This window comes from Dasypus novemcinctus, chromosome 22 (assembly GCF_030445035.2).
Source record: "Dasypus novemcinctus isolate mDasNov1 chromosome 22, mDasNov1.1.hap2, whole genome shotgun sequence".
Classification (NCBI taxonomy): Eukaryota; Metazoa; Chordata; class Mammalia; order Cingulata; family Dasypodidae; genus Dasypus; species Dasypus novemcinctus.
In genome coordinates, this window is record NC_080694.1 from 49,295,296 (window position 1) to 49,313,559 (window position 18,264).

General features: G+C 41.6%; 1 long non-coding RNA gene across 1 annotated transcript in view; it reads left to right on the forward strand.

Annotated features, from left to right (window-relative positions):
- Nucleotides 1-13,116: 13,116 nt before the first annotated feature.
- Nucleotides 13,117-18,264, forward strand: part of LOC131275332 (uncharacterized) — a 40,470-nt gene continuing 35,322 nt past the window's right edge. The window contains exons 1-3 of the long non-coding RNA XR_009182765.2: nucleotides 13,117-13,510; nucleotides 14,124-14,219; nucleotides 15,269-15,354. This is a non-coding gene — a long non-coding RNA (uncharacterized lncRNA). The remainder of the gene's footprint in view (nucleotides 13,511-14,123; nucleotides 14,220-15,268; nucleotides 15,355-18,264) is intronic.

Genomic DNA, 18,264 nt, shown 5'->3' on the forward strand with positions numbered 1-18,264 from the left:
AGGCCATGAATACATAAAAAGGGCAAACTGATCACATCTAGGCATACATTATTTCAAAGAAGAATCAAAATTACTTCTTGTGATAAAAAGAAGTGTTTTTTCACCTTAAACCACTGTGAGCAGGGCACCATATTCTTTGGAACATAGATTTTTGCTTCCTAGAGACTGTTGAAGCTCATGTTTACTAAGGGGAAGTAGGAAGGAATTTTTTGGCAGCGCTTTCTTCTGGCCTTAGATAAGCATTATATGAGCTGTCAGGGTGGTAAAGAGGCTTGTACAGTTAAGCTCCATATTTTAATTCCCAGGACCTTTGTTGGGAGTGCTTTGTGGGGGCGTTAGGAATTCTTAGAAGATTCTGATTGTCTAATCTGTCACCAATATAATTGTTTAGGCAATTATGTGCTAAGGGAGGTAATTCTGAAACTCTTGAGAAACAAAGGTAGTTTTAACTATAAACTAGCATCTCATAACACCAAGTTGAACTTCCCTTGTTTATCTTCTTCATGCTGCCTGTAAGTCTCTTTCTCTTCCCTTCCCGTCAACCCCACTCAACAGTCATGTTCCATCTCAGTTTCCAATTAATTCAAATAGACATCTCTGATTAGTCCCCACTTCAGTGTCCAGTTGATCATTGTCACTTTATACTCGGTATGGAGGAAATGTAAAAATCTGTTAGACACAGATAATAAGAGCTATATAAATGCAGGAAAAGAGACTCCTTTAGTCTTGAGTAATCAGGGAAGGCTTCTCAAAGAGAATACTTGAGTTGAGCAATCCATGGTAGCTTGAGTTCACTTGGAAGGCAAGTCTATGGAACTGTACCCAGTGGCTTGCATACGATTCTTACTCAAGTGTGGCCATTTAGTTGCAGAATGACTTGGCCCAATTGCCACATGCTTATTTATTTGTGCACACTCAATCATTCTGTTATTCTTCTGTGCCCCAGTCTACCTCAATGGACTCATTTACACGGTATTATGCAATAACTATAGTAGGATTCAGGATGGGAAACTGTATCTAGATGCCAAGGCGAGGTAGAAAATTAATGGAAGTTTAACATGTAGACAGTTTATCTGAAACTGGTGAGTTATCAGGAGCGTACCAAAGTCTGAAGGCAAACAAAGGCAAGACCTGGACTAGGTGGGCCAGGGTATTTGTAGCCATGTAGGCATGAGACACTGGGCAGATGGACAACTCAAAGCCAATTCCACCTTCTGCAGACTGTCTGATGGACTTCATGCTGTAATAGAACCAAGGATCAGGTATGCTAGGTTCAAATAGGGAGTCAGGAAACCACCTAGGAGAGAAGGTCATTAGATGATATTGATAAAGTCAGGTATGTGGGGCAAGGGAAGAGAAAGAGACTTACAGGCAGCACACTCACCGTGCTTTTTGGGGTCTCAACTAGTGCATAGTTTGCTTAGCTCAAATCCAGATAGCAGAGCAAGAAAATAAATGTATGGTACTTAGGTTTAAAAACTGGTTGTAAGAAGAATTGGTCATAGTGACCATGATTTATGTTAACTACAGCTGCCTTAGCATGCTGACATCTAACCAACTTTGCAGGGACAAGGAACCTGCTGGAACTTCCACGTTGACTTTTTACGCCAGTATAACTGAAGCCTTCATCTTCTCAGGGTAGACAAGCCTTAGGATTTTCAATGAAAGTACTCGTGTAAGACCTTTAAAACCAAAACCTGCATGTTCTTCATGAAAATGTAAGAGTTCCTGACATTTAGGGTAACAGAAGGAGTTGCTCCGATATTCCTTGCTAAATTTACAATATTTGGATAAAACCCCAAGCATCTGTCCTATCACAGTGGAGTATTAGTCATTCTTGAAAACCTTGAGTGCACTGTACTCTAGTGTTTGAATGTGTTAAATGCCATGAATTATGTGACTGGTGGGCAGATCCATTGGGCAGATTCAAGCGATTTTTTACTAGTGACTATTTAGAGTCCTTTAGTTTAACTAAGCTGAGAGCTGGGCATTTGAGTCTTTTGTGAGAGCAAATGTACGATAACAGAAGAGAATCACACACTGTCTGGGAGAGTCAGAAAGGCCTTTTCAAGACTCTCTAGTGTAGCATTCTCAAAATGTTTTCCCACTAGTCCTGAGGGATATCAAACATGTTATTAGGGGAACAGTTCTGAAATCAAATAATTTTTGGAACACTAAGTTAAACAAAGTCAAACACATTTTTGTGCAGTAGGACTTGCCAGAATCTTTAATATGATATGCATTATGGATCAAGAGGGTTACAAGCTTATTTCACTGAGTTTTTTTTTTTCCCATTTCATGGAAAGAATGTTCTGAGGAACACTGATTTTTTTCTTTTGAGAAAGAAAGCAAGATCCAGAGTGGTTGAGTGCTTTGCTTAATGATTAAAAAAAAAACCCCAAAAACCTATGCACAAATAGCTGTAGATTGGCTTACTTGGATGATGGACCACTATGGTGGTATATAATACTATATCAAAACTATGAGGAGGAAAGAATGGTGGCCATCCCTGGAACAATTAGTGGCTACAGAAAGGAAGTCTCGAGTTGTGTTTAGCAAGGAGGCAGAAGGACAGCAGGAAGTCTGGCTAGACCAGATTTGATCAGTGTGTGTGACCTATTGGGCCATGAAGAGCCCTGAGGCAAAGCCACCAGAGAAAATCCTCAGCAGCCATCTCCATGGTCACTGTCATTCACAGGGACCTTTCAGCCTCAATAGTGCAACAGGATGGATTTCTGAAGGGGCAGGTGGGTCATCAATTAAAAGAGGGCAGGGAAGTGGCTATGGTGGCTGCTGGGGGTAGGGAGTGGGGGGAAGAGATGTGATGTGGGGGCATTTTCAGGACTTGGAGTTGTCCTGGGTGGTGCTGCAGGGACAGTTACTGGACACTGTATGTCCTCCCATGGCCCACTGGGTGGACTGTGGGAGAGTGTGGGCTATGGTGTGGACCACCGATCACGAGGTGCAGTGGTGCTCAGAGATGTATTCACCAAGTGCAATGAATGTCCCATGATGATGGAGGAGGTTGTTTTTATGGGGGGAGGAGTGGGTTGAGGGGGGTGGGGGGTATATGGGGACCTCATATTTTTTGAATATAACATTAAAAAAATAAAATAAAAGCTATTAAGACTTAAAAAAAAAAAAAAGAGGGCAGGGAAGCAGACGTGGCTCAACTGACAGAGCATCCGTCTACCATATGGAGGGTCCAGGGTTTGATCCCCAGGGCCTCCTGACCCGTGTGGTGGGCACCCCTATGTGGGGTGCACTCCGTAAGGAGAGCCACCCAGGGTGGAAAAAGCGCAGCTCACCTAGGAGTGGCGCCGCACACATGGAGAGCTGACACAGCAAGATGACACAAAGAAAATAGATGCTTTTTCCCAGTGCCACCGGATACTGCAAGTGGACGCAGAAAAGCACAGCAAATGGACACAGAGAGCAGATAATAGAGGGGTAGGGAAGAGAAATAAAGTAAATCTTAAAAAATAAAATAAAAGAGGGAATTCTTCTTTAGTGACAGGCATTTATGTTAGTTTATCAATCTCCTGGAGAACAGATAATGTAAGTGTATATTAGTAATGCAGGCTTTTCTGCTTTTTAAATCTTCACTGGGACATTTTTCCAAGCATGTCTGCAAAAACACTATTAGAGAGGGACCTTACTTTCTGTTAATAATTTTAATAGGAAAAGTTTCTAGTCAGATTTGTGACCCACAGATCCAAAAGTGTTACATAAATAATACAGGAAACTGCAAAATGATCTTATGTAAAGTCATTCCACAAGATGCATGTTTAATTAGCACCTACTAATAAAACAGATGCATGTGAAATTATTCAGGGTGACATGTACGATTCTGAACAATACGATGTCAGCGAAGGGAGACAAGGGCATGCAATATAACCTGTTTTTAATTGAGCATTTTATCACCAAACAAAATAAGAGACAGCTTGTGTTTTATATATTTCTTTAGTACATCATTATCCAACAATAAATGGAAAAATAAATGACAAAAAAGCAAACTTTATAAAGGAAAAAAATTAAAGGCACAGATTTTTGGGGGAGGATTAAGCAGTCCAAGGATTTGATGTGGAAACTAAAAAGTGCCTCGGTAACATGCTGGTTATTATAAAAGCGAAAAGTCAGTGCTTTCCTTTTAACATGACCACATTATTTTCAATATATTATAAGGATTCCCTCTGAAGAACAGCCCCAGGGCAGTCTTAGAGTAGTGATTCTCAAATTTGGAATTTATTTTGTTTAGCTAAAAATACAAAAAGGAAGCTTTCTCTTAGTTGAAACAGCTTATTTTTCAGCAAACACACACACAGACACGAGTCAAAGAAATAACTGGAAAATCACATGGTGAAAAGCAGCAAAGAAACTATAAGGCAAGATGGCTCTTAGGAGGTTTTAGGATCCAGGAACATCCGGGAACTTGTGAGCGAGGGGTCGGCTAATCAGTCTTTGACAACAATTCTTGCCTCTCGAGAAGTTTTGATTAAAATGAATGTCAAAGGCGGTCTTGAAGGAAAACCCCACCACCGAGGCTTGCTGCTTAAGAGGTTAATACAGAAAGGTCAAAGGACATCTGCTCCTTTCCAGTGCCGCTGCGCGCGTTTCACCCTCAGAACTTTTCGGTTTCAGGAGCAGCTGCGTCACTTCCTGCTCCCCCAGCGACGCCCCGCCCTCTCGCTTCATCGCCCCGCCCCCTCACTACACCTGCCGTTTTGGTCACTGCTGAGGTGCCAGGAGTCTCATTCCTGGAGCCCCAGCATGGGACCCAGGAGGCCCCCTACCACCGGGCTGAAAGGTGTGAAAGAACCGGAACCTTACTCTGGATTCAGACGTGGATAAAGAATTTGTTTATTCCTTTCTTCGTGCAACATTCAGGACACATTCTGGGCACCTGTCATGTGCGGAGTGCTGAGCTACATGCCACCTGGTGATGCCAGGAGGAATGTAATAGCCTGTCCTCCAGGAGATTACAGTCGAGTACAAACCAAAATGTTTTTTACTGTCCTTGTGAGGGTAAGGAAAGAGCTGGGAGAAGTTAAGAAGGTGTGATTCTTGGGAGCAGCAAGCCAGCCTGTGCTTCTGAAGTTAATCACAAGTTCGAGGTGAGTATGTCGCTGCTGTTCTCCAGTTGGTTTCATGCCCCTCCCGTTTACGTTTTTGGTGAAATATTTAAAAGGTACTTGTCAGTGCTGTAGTCTGCAGTGGTTTGCTGTGCACTCAGATCTTGTGCCATAGGAATTATTTATTTATGCCTGTCTTATAGAAGAAAGGATTTAAAGTGCTATATATGAGATAAACTGAAGTTTTATCTTCAACAACATGAACCTGTTTTAAATGCAAAAGCCTCACTATTGAAAGGAACATACTGATAAATTGCTTTGTAAACTGAAAAATACATTGAAATGTAAATATTAGCCTCATAACTCATCTGGCTTAAAAGCATAGATTGGTGTATGTTTGATTTTCCAAAAGTAAGACTCACAGATGCATGTTTCTTAAGCAAAATTTCTAACATTGATGTAAGACTTTATGCCTTGAAACCCATATAAACTTTATATCTTGCCCTCATTTGCCTTTGGCCTCACTTTTCTCACTTGTTTTACCTGTTTTTTTTTTTTTTTTTTTTCTTCTTCTTCTTCTTCTTGTACTATATGTCACCATGTAAGTTGCCTTAAATGCCTTCTGGAATCAAATGAGGTATTAAATAAAATATTAACTGTATCCCCTTCTGTCTGTGACACAGCTATCAGCACATCCTTAGGCTGATATGGTAGAACTAAGTCAGGGGCAAGAGAATGCCACTGAACTCTGTGGTTGCATTAAAAACAGACACTAACTGAGCACTAATCAGAGGACAAGTGTCCTTGCTCTGGAAGACGTGATTAACATGTTATGTTGGAAGTGAGTTTCAGATAAATCTCTTCCATAAGAATACAAAAAAAAAAAAAAAAAAAAAAAAATCCAGGGCTGCTAGCTCTTTCGCCTCCTTGAACATCAGAGGCCGAGAAAACAACATTTTCAAACCTTTTATGTATCAACAGAATAAAATATTGTGAAGACACACTAGTCACATATGGCTTTCCCAGAATATCACAATCCATGAATATGGGTGTTATTGTTTTTTGTTCTGCAAGAAAGCTTCACACACTCTTTCACAGATATGCCAAGTATAGCTTGATTCATAATAGATTCATAATAGATGCTAAAAGCTGAATACATGAACTGACTGCAAAGTAGTTACCCATGTTTTATTTGCTGTTGACAAAGCAAGCAGCATTTTCTTTGCCTTGGAGTGGGAATCAGGAAATTTAACTATTGGTCTGAAAGGCAAATGAGAGGAGTATGAAACTGAATATAGCCATGTGACTATGTGACTTCACTGTTCTCAATTGCAATGAATCCTGCAGGAAATACTATTTTTTCCCTTTAATAATATTTCCCCACTGGACTGAAAATGGGAAAGTTGAAGTCATCTGCAAAGTCCTCTAATCTGCTTTGAGAAAAGGTATTATAAAATACATATAACTCTTCTAAAGCCAACATTACATATTTTTCCCTTGGGTAATATAGAAAACCAAAGGAATCATAAAACCTGAGTTCTCATCCCAGTTCTCCCATTAACTAGTTGGGAGACCTTGGACTTCAGTCTGTCCATTTGGTTCATCCAGTCTACAAACATTTAGTAGCATGCTCAAGACATTTTCCCCGATAGTACATATGTAAGTAGAGCCCCAGTTCTCTTAGAACTTATAGTCACTTAGAAGGAGAAAAGATATTCACCAGATAGTTAGAATACAGAGTGACAAAACTAAAGGAGTATAGAGGTTGAACTAAGCCAAAGTCTCAGTTGTCAGAGCTGCTATCACAACGCAAACTGGTTTTGGCTTAAAACAGGAATTCATGGCTCACAGTTTCGAGGGTAGAAGAAGTCCAAAATCAATGTATTGGCAGGGCTTGCCTTCTCCCTGACATCTGTGGCATTCTGGTGCTGACTTGCGGCAGTCCTCGTGATCCCTTGGCGTGCTCTGCCTCCTAACACTTGGCAATCTCCCTTGTGTTGGCTCTTCTGACTTCTGCTGACTTCCAGCCCCTTCCTGTGGCCTTCTACAACTCCTGACTTCCTCTTTCTTCTGTTTCTAAGGCCTCCAGTAATATGGATTAAGACCCACCCTCATTCAGCTGGCCCACACTTTAACTGAAAAGAACATCCTCAAGAGGTCCTATTTTCAACCCACAGGAATGCAGATTAAGAGCACGTTTGTGTTGGGATACATAATTCAATCTAAGGTCCTTTCCAAGCTCTACGATTCTAAAGGAAGATGTGTTTACTCTTTCCAACTAGAATTTGTCTTCACAAGGGATTTACCAGAGAATAGATTGATCATATTTAGGAATGGGGCATACACTTTACAATTAGAGTGATAGAGCTGGTAGAGGATTGCTGGGGACTAGCATGGGATCTCTAAGTGGGCATGGGGAATAGGGCTGGAAACTGAGGCTCACCACCAAGGCAAGTACTTGGAAGTAGGGAGTCCAAGAAGAGGTGGCAAAGTATCCCAAGAATTGGCCAATGCAGTGTGGAGAATTCAGGGCAGGAGAAACCCTAGGGCCTATGCAGACAAGCAGCTGACTTGGAAGAAGGTTGTCAATAGGAAGTAGGTATGCAGCCACTGAGAGGGGGTTCTTGGCTCTTCTAGTGTGCTAGAGCTGCTCAAGCAGATACTGAAAAATGGATTGGCTTTTGACAGTGGGAATTTATTAGTTTACGAGCTTACACTTTCAAGGCTGAGACAACTGTCTAGATTAAGGTATCATCAGGTGACGCTTTGTCCCCAGCAACCAGCTGCCGGCGATCCTGGACTCCTCTGTCGCATGGCAAGGCACATGGCGGCGTCTGCCAGGATCTCTCCCTTCTCTCCTGGGCTTCCTTGCTTTCAGCTTCTGACTTCTCTGGCTTGCTCTCTCTTTGTCTGATTTTCATTCTCTTATAAAGGACTCCAGGAAGAGGATTAAGATCCACTCTGAATGAAGTGGATCCCATCTTATGTTAAGCTTCTGTTCACCAAAAGATCATCCTTACAATGGGTCCATGTCTACAGGAATGAATTAACCTTAAGAACATATTTTTCTGTGGTTTATACATCTTCTAACCAGCACAATGGCCACTGCCACAGTCCCTGAGTCAGGCAGAAGCAAAGAGCTACAGTCATGGGGCAAGTGGAGTATTAGACGCTTTACCACAACAGGAAGTTGGAAGGGAGGGTCAGGGGAGAGGCCAGGTTATAAAAACAGAAACAAATGCAAGATGAGGTTGGCAGCAGAGGTGATGTGATGCTACACAATAGGCTCTTTAGCTGAAGAATTCAGTCTCTCCACCCAAGATGTGATTGTTCTTGGGAAGGGAAGGCAAGCAGAGTTTGGGGAAGAGGTGGTGGTGGTGGTTAGAGAATAGGCTATGAGAGGAGAAGGAAGGGGAAATCAGAAGCAAGAAGCCAGGCAACATTCGTCTAGAACTCCTTTTAGAGACCAGGATTCCTCAGATAGCATGAAGCCTATCTTCATGGGTGGATGGACATTCATCCTTCGTGTAGCATGGGGAAGTCCTACAAAAGATGGGAGCTGTTTCTCTTCCAACTCTGACATCCTGTGTCTCAGTATTCTTGATTACTACACCATAAGCATGTGTGTCGAACTGAAGGCCTCTATGCTGGTAAAGTCAGTACTCTCCTGTGTGTCTTGCCTGTAGTGGCCTTTGAGATCCTCCCTTCAGCATTCATACCTCTTTCAGTCCTTTCCTGCCATATTGGCCCCCTCCTTCAAGGCTGAACCCAGATCCCTCTAAGCCAATCATGATAATCCCAAACCACTTGCTGGTGATTGGCTGGTGAACCCAGACCTAAGCCAACCAACGTATAGCGTTCACCTGGTCAGGGGCATTCATTCAGGAATGGTCCCGTGACCCAATTCAGCCAGCAAGATACAAGGAAAGTTTACTAGAGGCTTCTGGTAAGTTTCCTTGCCCTTAAACAGAGAAGTACAGGAAGAGCTACCCTCCCCTTCCTCTGGATCTTTGTAGGACCTGGTATAGGTATAGCCATTTCACTCCCTTATTGAGGAGGAAGACCAGGGAAGAGGGCAGAGCCATGAGATAACAAGGAAACAGACAAGGAGCTGTGATAATAAGCCACGAGTAATACCTGACCTACCTCTAGACTTCCAACTATGTGATCTAATAAAATTCCTTATTGTATAAACCGGTTGAGTTGGATTTTCTGTCACTTGCAGCTGAAAGCATCATCTCTGATACAGTGCTTTAATATTGCCAAGTTTAACACTTGGGAGCCATTTCATCATTAGCAAGTTAGTCTACAGATCACATCTGATCATAGGAGATTCTAAAAGTAGAACCATGTTATCAAGAGAGACAACAGCGCTGGCCAAAGCACTTGCATGCCTGGCATTGTCCTGGCACCAGGACTAGAACATTAAGATCTGCTTCCTGTTGCCTTAGAGCTATATGATCTATGATGTAATTCTGCTACATTCAGTGCAACCAAACTAATTGACGGTTAAGAGAATGGAGCATGAGCTGGAGGGTGGTCTTGATGTTTTCTATGAGGCCAGACTGAGAGGATGAGGACGTTTCCAACTCTGAAATCCTGTGTCTCATTATGCTGGATTCCTGCACCACAAGCATGTGTTTCAAGCTGAAGGCCTCTGTGCTGATGAAGCCAATACTTTAGCTTTATCAGAAATATGATTTAAAGTGGAGAAAGTAAACACGGGCCAGTTGTTCACTTTTTATTTTCCTGAAAGCAATCCTTGAAGCTTGAAATAAGGAAGTTTAGGATAAATGAACAGAAAATCACTTTAGCTTTCCCCTCTCTAACAGGGAATTTGAGGGTTAGGGTTACTTTTTGGGGTTCTGTAATTTGCCCAAGCTTACAGCTAGAGCTTCTGGGTCTTGGCTTTGGAATTCTTGGGGGAGAAATTCTTAACCCCTCTACTTTGTACCTTCTCTGCAGAAGTTAAACAGCTAATAGGTAGAGTGTGGTTGCTGACCTCCTTATCTCCCTACAGAATGCTGAGCACTGAGGAGCAATGAGGAGTCCCTGGACAGTTGCTAGTGGGGCTCTCAAGGTCTGTACAGGTCCCACATCTCTGTCCCCAGCAATGACCATCAGTCAGGACTCTCCACAGCCACTCCTGTCAGTGATGATTCTGATCAGGGTGACTATAAAGGGGCAGCTTCCAGATGGAAAGTTCCTGATGGCTTTTTGCCTTGGATTCCTTATAGTTCTTACCTCCTCAAATGTTGTCTGAAGGCCAAAGCCAAGTGAAGTAGAAGGAATGCACATTTTGGAATTAAACAAGTTGCAGTTTGAATTCCAGGTTGATTATCACACGTGACCTTGGGCAAGTCATTTTACTGGAGCCTCAGTTTGCACAGCTGTAAATTGGGAAGAATACCTCATTCTATCGGGAAAAATAACTTGATAATACAGGCAGCATACCCAGCAAAGTGCCTGGCATTAAGAGGATGCTCAAGAATTTCTGCCTCGCTTCCTTCTTCCCAGAATCCCACATCAGGCAGTTAAGCAGAAATCATTGACCACCATGTGGGGGAGGAAGGTCACAGCAAGGTCACTGCTGAGGGCTCTGGTGCTGTCCCCACTCTTAAGAAAGAGGTCTTCCCCCCAAATCCTTGAAACATTGGTTGTACACTTTGGATGGATTGCATGTTTTATGAATACGTATCAATAAAATTAATTTAAAAACCCATGAAAACATCCTGAGGGCTGCATTTGGAATGCATACCTGGGTAACATCTCATGGTGTCCCATTCCTTACTGTACCCTGGGTAACATCTCATGGTGTCCCATTCCTTACTGTATCCTCTGCTTTTTTTTTTTTCTTTCTTTTTTTTAACCCTGATCCTAGTGTGTTGAGGAATTCTTTCCAAGGCCTTCTTCATAGGGCCTCCCCCACAAAGAGGACACATGCATGCATACTGGTCACTTCCCAGTACCAGCCACAGATCTGAAAAAGATACATTCAAATCCATGCTAATGGTGGACCATCTTGACTTAGGTTATGTTTGCATAGGAAGTACTAAGATGATGGCAATATGTGTTTTTTCAAGAGGAAATTCAGGATAAAATATGATTTTTAAAGATTCTGTAGGATTCACTGAAGACAAAACGGTAATAAGGTGCTAAGAATATTTAGGATAATTTGAAGTTGGGATCTAGAAGCAATCTTTCTTACAATTCACTTAATTTGATTAGAAATAACATTGATCGTAGTTTTGTGATGTTATGACTGTAGTAATTTTATGGACTCGTTTTTATTCTTGCAGTCATCAGGCATATTAGATGGCTACTGTATCTTAGACTCTCTGCTTTCTGCTATGAAGATGTAAAGATTAATTAGAAATGGATGCTATTGCAAAGGAGTTTCAAAGCAAATGGTTTGAAAAATAAAGCAAGCTTTCTTGCGTAATTGGATTTTTGTCTGCCATTTTGAAAACCTTACTAGTGGATGAAATATTAGGCTTAAAACTGTTCTTAGCTCTCTAAAAGTCTATAACCTTTTAGCTTCAGTTTTTCCATATGTAAAACAAAGAGGTAGACAGTTGTTCAGTGATGGCACTGTGGATAAAAATTGAGAAATAAACACTCTTGCTGATTTAATTGTCTTATTTATTCTTGGTTAACCGGAGAGGGGCAGAGCTGGTAAAATGTCCATTATGGCTGTCTTCTGTTTATTTTTTGGGGAAAGGTAATCCAGCAGTGTGTATTTCTTGTGTAGGGGCCTTATCTCCAGCACCTGCCATCATGTCGACATGGAGGAAGCCCTCCATGGTGTTTCCCTAGAAAAGGAAAACCCTTGAACTTGGGGCTGAGAGTCAACAAGTTAGAGCCTCTTAAGTTTATAACATTGGAAGGAAAGTCAAAACACTGGAAAAATGAAAAAATATTGATTTTACCTGTGGAAAGATAATTTCCTAGAGGGTTGAATATAAATGAGAACACTCGGCTGGGTATAGAACCCCCAAATGATGGTCAGGAATTATCCAAATTATTGCAAAGGTATGAAACCAATGGCTCTTCTGCTCAGGTGAAGAGAGTAAGAGGGAAGAAACAAGGTCTTCCTCCCACATGGAAGAAAGCTGTTCTCACTGTATAGTGTGTTACATATTTAATTCCGAGTGGGCACAGGCACCAGCTCATTAAAATATCAGACCCTTTAGTGCTTATGTTCCCTGACTACAACTTTCAGCATCCCTTCTCTTTCAACATATCGTCTCTTCTTTGCTTTTTTCATCCTGTTCTTCTCCCTCCTTCTTTTTCTCCTCCTTCTCCTCTAGGGTACCTCAACCTGGCCAAGGCAGAAGGAAAAGAAATTTTCACCTCTACTTCCCCTACCTCCTATAGTGTGTAGACCTACTATCATGGACTAACATTAAAGAGGTATTGACAAAACATAAAAAAATACTTGAAGTAAAAATAACATTTTGCTAGAGCGACTGAAAAATGAAATCACATTTTAATGAAAACAAATAACAAAACACCCAAAACTACAATTATCTTCTAGTCTGTCACACTCAGAAATTTCAGGAGAGGTTAGAGTAACTAGTCACCTCCATTCTGGACTGTTCAGTACAAGGAGAAAACAATAAAGCAGTAGGATAGAAGAAATGAAAGAGACCAAGATACTGGAACTCTGTGAGCTAAGAGCCATCGTGAACAACCTCTAACAACCTTTTCCAATGCTCTACTTCCATTTCTTACCTAGCCATGAATTATAAAGACACAAACCATAACAGCCATATAAATTTTAGTTCAACCATCAATGACCACAGAACATGTTAAATAAGACAGTCAAATTCTGTCCTCTTCTGTCTTCCCAACAGACTTCACAATCATGATAGTGTTGAAAGACGTGATTGAGAATCTGCTTTTCCAACATCTTATCCAAACTGATGCCATGTTGCACCAACCCCTACACATGAATGCCTGGAATTTTCAGGGACGGTTGCCCCAGAAACAAGGGGTGCTTGTGTCCTCAGGAGGAGTGAAGGTCTCTGGGAGATAGTATTATCTGAAGGCACACGATAAACTCTACTGTGCTCTAGAAGGTTTACTCAAAGATTAGATGGACAAAATATTTTTAATACAAACATGGAGGGGTGTGTGTGTGTGTGTGTAGAGTGGAAAAATTGCATTAATTTTAATGAGAAAACAAGAAGCTTAAAAAAAATTCATGTTTGCCTCTGCCTGCTTCAGGTTCTGACCTTAGAACCTAAGAGAGGTTATTACATTCTACTTTGCCATTAGGAGGTACTTCAGAGGAAATATTTTTAAAACACTTTCCCAGAGAAAATAGTTTCCTTTTCCCTATTTCACTGGCCCTACTGTGGCCTCCAACACCCATCCCACCCCAAGTTAATGGGTGGAGAGTAGTTGCTGCACTGCACCAATTCTCAGCAGGCTTGGTGAGTTTTTCAAGATGAATAGGGAGAGGGAAGGGGAGATGAATGTTAGATAAAGGAGGGAAGTGGCTCTCTGAGAGTTGAGAATAAAAACTGACCTCCTCACATCTTTAGGGTGAATAAAATTACATCCCCACTTCTCCGTGAAGAATTTTTGGGATAGGGCTGGCATTTTCAAATTCTGGAGAAGGAAATTAGCTCATCAAATTTAAAACTTCTAAAAACCAGTGCAGTGAGTAGTAGGAGGGGTGGGGGTGGTGGAGACTTTTATTCCCCTCATTTATCTGCCCTTTCTTTTCATTCCTAACTGGGTCCTTGTATTGGCAGGGGGGCTCCAGCTTTGAACAGGGTCTTGTCACTGTTTCCAGTCATTTTCATAGAAGGGGAAAGCTTCCCTTTTAATGGAGGCTCCCAACAACCTGTTATCTGGAAGTAATCTTAGTTGGAAATGGGTCATCTTTTGAAAGAATCTGAAGGAGGAGTAGGTGGGTGGAGGAAAGGACTTCTTGAAAAGAGGTCAGACCACTCAGGTAAAAGTTTCAGTGTTTATGGAGATGACTTGTCTCTTGGAATCCTTCTTTATTCCCTACTACAACAACTGCTTCTCTACTCCCAGGCATTGTCACAGGGAGCCCTGCAGTGCCACCTTTTGTTGCATCCATTTATACAAGAAACATCTACTGACCACCTATTCATGTTGGCAGGCACTCAGGTGAGTAAAATATGAATGGGTTATTTTTTTGGGAAAGTTTATTGTCTAGAGGTGCAACCAACACATAAATTGGTAATTATAAGACGATGAAAGTGTAGTGATAGATATACACCATGGTTATTATGGGTGCCCCAAACATGGTCACTGAACTGAGCTGGTGGTAATGATGACTTGATATGGTTTCCTGGAAGAAGTGATGGCTGAGAATGTTCTGGCTCCTCCTTACTTCTTCTATCTCATCTAAGTCCACTCTTCTCCTGTTCCTTATGCTCTACCCACACTGGCTTCTTTTTTTGGCTCTTCTAACAGGTTATGCTTTTTTATAGATCAGAATCTGTATTTTTTTCCCTAGAGTTGCCACATCAAATAACCACAAACTTGGTGGCATCGAATAACAGAAATACACTGTTTCATACTTGGCAGGGCCATGCTCCCTCTAAAACCTGTCAAGGAGCATCCTTCCTAGACTCTTCCCAGCTCTGGTGGTTGTCAGCAATCCTTGGCTTGTAGCTGCATTGCTTCCATTTCTGCCTCCTTCTTTACTCAGCTGTCTTCCTTCTAGGTGTGCCTCTGTGTGGGAACATCCCTCTCCTTTCTCTTATAAGGACACAAGTCATTGGATTTAGGGTCCACCCTAATTCAATATAACTTCATCTTAACTAATTTCATCTTAAAGACCCTACTTCCAAATAAGGTCATATCCTGAGGTTCTGGGTGGATAGGGATATTTGGGTGAGGGGCAATGCAATTCAACCCACTACTGAACCTTTACTCTTGCTTTCCGCTCTGCCAAAAGGGCTTCTGCCCTTTGCTCAGCTGGCTCCTCTCATTTGTTATTCACATCCAATACCACCTTCTTGGACAGGCCTTTCCTGACCCCCTAGAGAAAGTGTCGCTTTAGGGTTCTAGTGAGGGTAAGCTAGGCTATGGAAACAATGCTCTCCAGTGTATATAATGGCGTCAATACAATGAAGTTTATTTGTTACTCATGGAATCACCAAAGGTGGGTGTTCCTGGTTCTCATGTGGTTCTTTTTTTTTTTTTTTTAGGAGGTACAGGAGATTGAGTCCAGGACCTCGTACATGGGAGGATGCTCAGCTCAGCCACTGATCTACATCTACTCCCCAGTGAAAGAGTTGGTTTTTATGTTTGTTTGTTTTTAGGAGGTATGGGGAATCGAACCCTGGACACTGTACATGGGAAGCAGGCACTCAACCAAATGAGCTATATATCTGCTCACCTGCATGTGGTTCTTTTTTTTTTTTTAAGATTTATTTATTTATTTATTTATTTATTTATTTATTTATTTCTCTCCCCTTCCCCCCCTACCCCGGTTGTCTGTTCTCTGTGTCTATTTGCTGCGTCTTCTTTGTCCGCTTCGGTTGTTGTCAGCGGCACAGGAATCTGCGTTTCTTTTTGTTGCATCATCTTGTGTCAGCTCTCCATGTGTGCGGTGCCATTTCTGGGCAGGCTGCACTTTCTTTCGCGCTGGACGGCTCTCCTTTCGGGGTGCACTCCTTGCATGTGGGGCTCTCCTACGTGGGGGTCACCTGTATGGCACGGCACTCCTTGCAGGCATCAGCACTGTGCATGGGCCAGCTCCACACGGGTCAAGGAGGCCCGGGGTTTGAACCGCGGACCTCCCATGTGGTAGACGGATGCCCTAACCACTGGGCCAAGTCCGTTGCCAACATATGGTTCTTTTGATGCTAGGACTCAAGGACCCATATTGTGGTCCTGTCAGCCTCTTGGGATTCATTGTTGCCTACATCCAGCTGGTACAGTGGAGGGGATATACCCAAGCTGTAAAAGCTTTGACTGAGAAATGGCATATCTTACTTCCACCCACATTCTGTTGGCTGGAACTCAGATACTTGGACATACCTGGCCACACCTGGATGCATAGAGAGGTTGAGAAATGTAGTCTAGTGGTGTGCCCAGGAAAAAAAGGTGCACACATTTGATGATTTGATAGTGTATTTTGTGGACTCTGTCACACACCCTTCCCCCATATTACACCATCTATTTCATTTGCCTTATTACAGACATGTGGTCACCTTATTTATTGATTATCTTTCTTGTTGTGTTACCCTTGGCTCCCTCAGACAGAATATAAGTTCCATGAATGTAGGAATGTTGCTTAGTTCACTGCTGTCTCCCCACTTCTAGCAGGGTATTTGATGTCCAATAGACAGGTGGTAAAAAATAGTTGACTGATTTAATGAATGTATGAATGACCAGAGTTTTAACATTAAGTATTAAAGTGAGAGAATACTTTCTAAGGACTTCCAGGCAGAGTGGATAGTTTTAGCAAGGACATGGAAGTGGGAAATAGTGTGGTGTGTGCAGAGGTTTACCAGCACTGGATAATAGCATATGAATGAAGATGTATTTGTTGAAGATGCTGGAGATACAGGGAGGAGCCACTGTTCTATCCCTTTTTCAAAGACTTTTTTGGTAACAGCTTTGAAAGATTTTTAGTATAGTCACAGAACTATGTAACCATTATCACAATCAATTTTACAACATTTTCTTTACTCCAAAAAGAACCTCCACCTACCCTTTAGCAGTTACCCTTTTTGACAGTTTGAAGTTCTTTTATGAATCCCAAAAAGAGAAGGAGTATGTTTTTGAACTAATCCACTCCTGTGGGGTTGAGACCCTTTTGATTGGACATCTATAGATTTCTGTCTCTATTCTGGACATTTCGTATAAATGGAATCATACAATATGTATCTTTTGTGTTTGGCTTCTTTCACTGAGCATGTTTTCAAGATTCAGGTATGTTTTTAGCATGTATCAGTGCTTCATTCTTTTGATTATCAAATAGTATTCCACATTTTGTTTAGCCTCTCACCCATTGATGGACATTTGAGTTGTTGCCACTTTTTGGCTATTATGAGCAATGCTGACATGACCATGTGTATTCAAGTTTTTGTGTGGGCATATATTTTCAATTCTCTTGGTTATATACAAAGTTGTGGAGTTGCTGAATCATATGATAAATCTATGTTTTATCTTTTGAGGGCCTGCTAGACTGTTTTTCCCTCTAGTAGTGTATGAGGATTCTAATTTCTCCCCATCCCATCAACACTTGTAATTGTCCGTCTTTTTTATTATAGCCATCGTAATGGGTATTAAGTGGTATTCAAAGACTTGTAACTCTTAACTTTAGCTCTACAAGGCTCAAGAGTTCCTTTTTTTGTGTACCAGACTTCAAAGGCCTTTCATGACTTGATCCAACTTTTTGTCTCCAACCCTATTTCTCACTATTTCCCTATCCCCCTACATTCCTCATGTGAATTTTAACCACATTTTCTCTGCTACACCCTGGTGCTTTCCTTCTGCCTGGTGTATCTTCCTTATTCTTCACATGCTAGTTTTGTTTAAATTTCTAGTATAAGTTTCATGCTTAAGTTATCTCATCCATATAGCTTTCATCAATCACTCCTGTCCATAGACAGCTCTTCTATCTCTGCATTTCTTTGTATACTTTAAAATAATTGACTATGAAGTACATGGTTTTGCTCTCTTAGGTTATGTTTAATTATTTGTGAGGTAGTTTTGTCTCACTGACAATATCTTAATCTCCTGGAGTACAGTGTTAGACTTCTGACCTCTGCCATCATTCATTATTCACTTAACAGAACTCACTGTGCATATGACAAGCCCAGGATCAGAGGTATAATCTACTCTATTACCCCACCAACAGTTGCACTTTGGAAAGTGATGGACACTGAAGATGCAAAATTGCACAAGGCCAATCCTTGGTTTTGAAACATACATGGCCTTAGAGCGGAGATTAGTAATTGCAGGGCTAGAAATGAGGAGCTAGTTCCTGCACGTCAGGATTTAGGAAGTCCATGTTCCAGCTGCAAAAAGGAGCCACATACCCACTGGTCACGCCTGACAATCATTCACATAATCCATTCGGTAAAAAAGAAACTGTTCTAAATTCTAGTAGATGACTCCACTCACATTGCCAAAGTGTTGTTTTAATGCTTTCTCAGGAAACTAAAACTTCAGTTAAGTTCAAGAAAAAGTG